Consider the following 7930-nt stretch of genomic DNA (forward strand, 5'->3'; position numbering starts at 1 on the left):
TTGGTTTCTTAGGATCACGGGTAGGAAGCCAATACTTTTTCCTAAAGGATTTTTCTCACCCAACAGAATAAAAGAATTTAGTTTCTTAGAAATTTATAGTCCTTTCTCTCTTGAGAAGCACATGATCAAGCTGATAAGAAATAAATCAGTTTGGGAACTTGGAGAATCACCAGCTGGGTTCTTCATGAACATAACTTTCTTCTGAGCTGTTTGAACTAATGGCCATGAATCTGAAGTTGCATGCCTCATCACCTTAGATTTGGATCAAGAAACCAGGAAGAAAAACTGCTGGATTAGCTTCATCCCTCTCATTCTCCATTACTTGTCTGGCCCAGTTCTGTATGAGGTACCAGCGGTTCAGTGATTCCAATCTGGTCTACATCCTTGAGGAACTGTTGAGAAGCCAGAGGACCATCAGCACCAGTTTTAGGGGGGAGAGCGCCACTTTTCAGACCGCTGCCAGTGTACAAGAGGCTAGATTTACAATTCTATCCTGTTGCCTTAGGGCATACCCTGTTGGACACACTCAAAAGGCAAATCCTAGAGGGTTTCTTGTCCTCCCGGAGTTTGCGATCTGGTTGCATATGATAAACACCACCAGGATAAAGCAGAAATTCAGAGAAGGGAGTTATAACCTCATCTGAATTCAGTGATGTCTTTTAGACTGAACCTTAGGAAACATGAGGGTGTAAGGCACATATGTCAAACACAAGGCCCGCGGGCCAAATCCAGCCCGCCAGGCCTTGCAATGTGGCCCGCACCGCGCTGTCATCACTGCACTCCGCTGTCAGTTTATGACATTGTCAGTTTATGACTGTTCAGTAAACCATTCGGCCCGCGATTTAGGCTGGATTTTAGATTTTGGCCCCTTCTCTGATTGAGTTCAACACCCCTAGTGTAAGGCATTCCTGTGGAAAGAAACTTCTGTGAGCGGTACCAGGTAATTGGGAAAGCGTAGGACAGGGTGCCCTGTGAACCTGGAGTTAAGAAAAGCAAGTTTGACAAGATGGATTGGGTAACAGAGGGCTTAATATACTAGATGGGGGCGGGAGGGGAGTTGGCCTTTGACCTGCCAGTGCTGGGGAAAATAGATTTGGACATGAGGGTGCGGGTTGAGCTGTGCTGCAGGAAGATCTGAGCCATCGGTTGCAGGAAACCCAGCACTTGGGGGGGGATGCAGCAATTGCAGATTGTTTGGGACCTGAACAAAGGCAGTGACCACAGAGAACAGAAGAGCCGTTGACCTGCAGAAAGGTGGTGTCCAAGGTCATCCAAGATGGGGAAGCCTTTGTGAGGAATGGGAAAGATGAAGGTGAATGAGTTCCGTTTGGAAACATGGAATTTCTAAGAACAAAGGTGAGCTGTGTTTGCCCAATGTAACGGTAGTGACAAAGCTAAGAATACTCTCTATAGCAGACTGTGCAGCCAAACCTAGGAACCTCCATCTCCCTAGTGCTTTCCCTCCATTTTTGGTCATTATGACAACCAGTGCCATTCCCACTGCCTTGGATCGTGTGTGGTCTCCAGTAGGTAACAAGAATTCTATGTTCCCTGGAAGATGGGGCCATGCTTTGGGCATTTTTTTCTTTTTCTCTTTTTCTTTTTTTTTTTTAAATATATTTTATTGACTTTTTACAGAGAGGAAGAGAGAGGGATAGAGAGTTAGAAACATCCATGAGAGAGGATCATCGATCAGCTGCCTCTTGCACACCCCCTACTGGGGATGTGCCCGCAACCCAGGTACATGCCCTTGACCAGAATCGAACCCGGGACCTTTCAGTCCACAGGCCAACGCTCTATCCACTGAGCCAAACCGGTCTCGGCTGGGCATTTTTTTCTTTCACAAGTTCAAACGAAAGATTCACCTTAATTTCACTGTCTGGCATAGCAAAAATTAACTTTCCAAATTCTCTTACAAGCTTTGTTCATATTCATAGTTAACGCCATTTTTCATATAACTTAATAAATTGTCATTTAATGCTATAAGCATTGGAAAGTTCTCCCTTAGATATTTATAGCACATTAATTCTAACCAATGAATTTATTAGCACGTGATCCTTCAATAAAACTATCTGGAAACTCCATGTATACATAGAAGAGATCTGAAGCCCTTTTCTCTAGCAATTTTTAATTCCATTTATATTAGATTCTGAAAAGGAAGAGGTAAAAATGAAATTAAGGAAAGATTTGGAAACTCGTGTTGAGTTCCAAACGTGCACCAGAGATGAGTACTTTGCATGCACATTTTCCGCCTGGTTCTCACACTGCCCTGGGATCAGAATTGGGCTCAATTGCAGCTGGAAAGGCCGCAGGACAGTGTCCCTCCACCCCCCACCGTGTTAATTTCATATGAATGCATCTATAGGCCCAGCTCTGTTCCACGCACTGGAATTGGCATACGTGCTTTAGTGATAATTCCAGTGCGGTCCCGGAGAGGGTCCAAGTAGCTTCCCCTTACCCTGCCACCGTTTGGAATCAAACTACAATAGCATATGAAGGAGGCCCACAAGGCCCCTCTCATGGAACTACTAAGACGAGTTGCTTGACCCCTGATGGTATCAGTGGTGAGTGCCTCCTGTAAGCCAGACAGCGGGCCAATCAGTGTTCACTGACTGGCAAGTCACTGTAAGGAATTGCCTGCCACCCCTTAGGTTCTATCTAAATGCAGTGCTTGTTCTAACTGCATTGTCGTCCCTTGACAATAAATGGAGCCAGAGATGGCAATAACATTTGAGGCTGCAGTTGGGTAATGCTCAGCCCACCCACAGTCCAATGGAACAAAGGAAGCTGAAGGAAGAAGGGCCTATGTTTTATTTGCCTAATACAGTATCTACTATATAAACAAGGTGCTTTTATGTACATTATTATTTTTAAAAATGAAGACAAACTCGGGTGAATTGTTTTTGCCCAATGTAACAGCTAGTGACAAAGCTAAGATTTCTCTGGTTCTCCCTTGTAGAATTTCATCATTTATGATAGAATAGGAAGACATTTACTTGAAGTCACATAGGATTTGAACTCCAGTTTACGTCAAGCAGAGTTTCCACAAGAATGAACCTGCTTTCCTTAAGCAAAAATTTCAGTGGCTGCAGGACAGCCACCAGCCCTCTGCTGGGAATAAATTTTAGTTGCTCTGTCATTTGGTGAAGACTTAAAGGCCTGCTTGGGAGTGCCCATTTGTCCAAGCCCAGGTCATCACTCCACATTCTGGGTGTCAAGGGGTGAAGGGATGAAAGATGGTTTATTTTAGCTTCTATAGCGGGAAACAGTATATTAATGCCCACAAAAACTCATGGGGAATTTTCCAAAAAGGAGCAGCCAAAGGTCCAGCCGAAACCGATTTGGCTCAGTGGATAGAGCGTTGGCCTGCGAACTGAAAGATCCCAGGTTCAATTCCGGTCAAGGGCAAGTACCTTGGTTGTGGGCACATCCCCAGTAGGGGGTGTACAAGAGGCAGCTGGTTGATGATTCTCTCTCATCAATGTTTCTGACTCTTTATCCCTCTCTCTTCCTCTCTGTGAAAAATCAATAAAATATATATATTAAAAAAAAAAAAATGGAAAGGGCCACTACCATTCACCTCTGGATGCTCAGAATCCATACCCTTCTTTTCTGTACTTCACCTTCCTCCCCTAACCCTACCAGAAAAGAGTGGGAGGCATAAGACCAAAGAATGAGGATAGTGATAGAAAACAGAGACAAGTGTGGTAGATACTAAACTATATCAGTAATCACTTACAATGTCAGTTTTGTAGATGAAAGTCTATCGGGATTAAAAAAAAATAAAAGATCCAGCTATATGTTGTCTAAAACCAATTTTAAATACAGACACACTACCTGGCCAGCATGGCTCAGTGACTGAGCATTGACCAGTGACCCAGGAGGTCATGATTCGATTCCCAGGCAGGGCACATGTGGGGGTTGTAGAGGGGTATGTGGGAGGTAGTGGATCAATTCTCATTGATATCTCTATCTCCCTTTCCCTTCCTCTTTGAAATCAGTGACAATACACTTTAGAGGGAGACATTAAAAAAGGGATAGAGAGCCCTGGCCAGTGTGCTCAATGGTTAGAGCATTGGCCCACTCACTGAAAGGGCTTGGGTTCAATTACCCACACACACACTAAAAATCTGGGACAAATGTCCTCACTCCTTGAGTGAGGATTAGAGGGAGGAGGGGGTGTCATGGAAACACTAATCACAATAAAGCTATATTAGCTATATTTCAGACAGCAGACCAAAGCAAGAAATAAAGGGAGGCATTACATGATAAAGAGGCAAATTCTGCAAGGAGACATAAAAAACCCTAAATGTATACACTAAACAACAAAGCATCAAATATACAAGGCCAAAAAATGATAAAACTGCAAGGAGAAAGTCAAATCTACATTTGGAGATTTCAAATTACAGTTGGAGACTTCAACTTTCAGTAATTGACAGAGTAGGCTGGCAGAAAGTCAGTATGGACAGTTGAACTGAAGAGCACCATCAATGAACATCTAATTGACATAAAATAACAGCAGAATGTACATTCTCAGACCACATCCCAGGCCATAAAACAGGTTAACATTTAAAAGAACAGAAATCATGGCAAGTATGCTCTCAGACCACAGAATTAAACTAGAAATTAATAGATATATGGGAAATCCCAAGATACCTGGAGATTAAATAATACCTTTCTAAATAAATAACATGGGTCAAAGAAGTCTTGAGAAATATTTTGAGCAAAGTGAAAATACAGCTTATAACTTCTAGCTAGGCTAATCAATAAAAAAAAAAAAACACAATTACTATAATAATATGAGAAATGGAAGGGACCATAGTATTGATTCTGTGAACATTAAAAGGATAAAAAATATGAACAACTTTAATTCCCACAAATTTTATAATCTAAATGAAGCAGAGTGGTTCCTTGAAAAACAATCTACCAAAAGTAATAGAGAAAATCTGAAGAGGCCTAAATCTGCCTTTAAAAAGTTTATCAATAATAACTAAAACAGAAAGCATCAGACCAGCATTCACTGGTAAATCCTACCAAATATTTAAGGAAGAAATTATACCAATTTTCAATCTCTCTTCAAAAAATAAAGTCAGGAATACATATTTTGTTAGATTTATACCTAAGTATTGCATTTTTAATTAATCCATCACAAGAACAGGGTAAAGAAGAAAATTACATAAGTCTATCAATAGATGCAGAAAAAATATTTTTAAAAAGTCAACGCTCATGCCGGCACCGGTTTGGCTCAGTGGATAGAGCGTCGGCCTGCGGACTGAAAGGTCCCAGGTTCGATTCCGGTCAAGGGCATGTACCTTGGTTGCGGGCACATCCCCAGTAGGAGGTGTGCAAGAAGCAGCTGGTCGATGATTCTCTCTCATCGACGTTTCTAACTCTCTATCCCTCTCTCTTCCTCTCTGTGAAAAATCAATAAAATATATTTAAAAAAAAAAAAAAAAAAAAAAGTCAACGCTCATTCATGATAAAAAGCAAACTAATAAGTTTTCCTCAGCTTTCTTTTTTTAAAATATATTTTAAAATATATTTTATTGATTTTTTACAGGGAGGAAGAGAGATGGATGGAGAGTTAGAAACATCGATCAGAGAGAATCATCGATCCGCTGCCTCCTGCACACCCCCTATTGGGGATGTGCCCACAACCAAGGTACATGTCCTTGACCAGAATCGACCCCGGGACCTTTCAGTTCGCAAGCTGACGATCTATCCACTGAGCCAAACCGGTTTTGGCAGTTTTCCTCAGCTTAAATCTACAAAAGACCTATAGCTAAAAACATACATTATAATGAGAATAGATGTTTTTCCCCTAAAGTCAACAAGGCAAGGATGTGTCCTCTCACTATTCAACATTGTTTTGAAAATCTTAATGCAATTAGACAAGAAAAGGAAATAAAAAGTACACAGATTAATAAGGAAGAAATGAAACTTTGTAAATGACATAATCAACTGTAGAAAATCCCAAAGAATCTAGAGAAAAACTCCCAAAACTAAAGCAATTACAACAAATTTTCAGAATATTAGACTAATAAAGTTAATGTTTTCTATGTACAGCAATGAAATTAGAATTTGAAGTAGAAAACTACATTTGCATTAGTATTCCCCTCCCCAAAGCAATACTTAGGTATAACTAACAAAATATGTACCAGATCTCTAGTGAAATAAGTCAAGAGATCTAAATAAATGGAGAGAGAGTCCATGTTGATGGATAGAAAGACTCGGTATTGTTAAAATGTCACTTCTTTTCAACTTGAGCCAAGGTTCAATGCAATCCCAATCAAAATCCCAGCATCTTATTTTGTGGCTATCAACAAACTGATTTTAAAGTTTATATGGAAAGGCAAAAAAACTCAGCCAACACAGTACTGAAGGAGAACAAAGTCAGAGGGCTGATACTATGCAACTTCAAGGCTTACCATAAACTTCAGTAATCAGGACAGTTTGGTGTTGGCTAAAGAATATACAAGGTAGATTAATGGAACAGAATAGAGCGCCCAGAAATAGACCCACCCATAAAGGTGACTGACCTTGGGCAAGGAGCAGGGGCAATTCTCTACAGAAAGGTAGTCTTTTCAACAAATGGTGTTAGAACAACTGATCACCTATAGAGAGGAAGCTGAATCTAGACACCTATTGTACATCTTTCATAAAATTCAAAAGAGCCCTAGCCGGTTTGGCTCAGCGGACAGAGCATTGGCCTGCGGACTGAAAGGTTCTGGGTTCAGTTCCGGTCAGGGCACATGCCTGGGTTGCAGGCTCCATCCCTAGTAGGGGGCGTGCAGGAGGCGGCCAATCAATGATTCTCATCATTGATGTTTCTATCTTTCCCTTTCCCTCTCTAAAATAAAAATATATTTCCTTTAAAAAGAGTAAAAGAGGAGTGACAGACTGGGAGAAAATGTTTGCAAAACATGTATACAGCAGAACTATCCAAAATACACAAAGAACTCTTACAATTCAGCAATAATAAAAAGCCCGGTTTTAAAATAGGCAAAAAATCTGAACAGACACCTCACCCAAGAAGATATACACATGGCAAGTAAGTAAGCATATGAAAATATGCTCACTATCATATGTCATTAGAGAATTACAAATTTTAAAAAGAAAACCATGAGATAATTAGAATGGCCCAAACTGACAACACCTGATGCTGGTGAGGATGTAGAACAACGGGAATTGCTAAAGGGAACGTAAAATGGCTCAGCCACTTTGGAGGGTAGCTTGGCAGCTTCTTACAAAGCGAAGCATAATCTTACCACCCAGAAATCATGCTCCTTGGTATTTTCCCGAATGAGTTGTGTTCACACAAAAACCTGCGCACAGCCCTGGCCCTGGCGGCTCATTTGACTGAGTGTCGTCCCACGCACCAAAGGGCGGTGGTTTGATCCCAGCGGGGCACACACACAATTTGCAGGTTTGGTCCCTGATTCGGGAGGCATCCGATCAATGTCTCTCTCTCTCCCTCCCTCTTCCCCTCTCTAAAATCATTTTTTTTAAAGAAAGGATGAGCCACACATGGAACTTGTCTTTAAGAAAAACGGGGGGTTTTATTTTTAATGCTAAAATTAAAATTAAAAAAACACAACTTAATTCATGCTCGTTACAGCCGTACAAGGCGAAAATCCCAGGATTTGAATTGCAGGTGCTTCATTTCACCACCATCATGCAGGGAAGTCAAAGAGACAAACCCAGCGCTGGCGCTCTGCGTGTAGACGGACGGATGAAGTGCGCAGGCCATGCTGGCACCAAACCCAAAGGCATGTTCACGGACGTCTTTAGCGGCCTTGTGTATTTACAACAGCCCCAAACTAGAATCAAACCACACGTTTTTAACATAGCGTGAATGAACTGTGGCACATTTCTGTAACAGAGCACTACACAGTGACATGAACAAACGACAGCCACATGCGTGACTCGC

The sequence above is a fragment of the Pipistrellus hanaki genome (genome assembly GCF_964339955.1).
Source record: "Pipistrellus hanaki genome assembly, chromosome: 2".
NCBI classification, from domain to species: domain Eukaryota; kingdom Metazoa; phylum Chordata; class Mammalia; order Chiroptera; family Vespertilionidae; genus Pipistrellus; species Pipistrellus hanaki.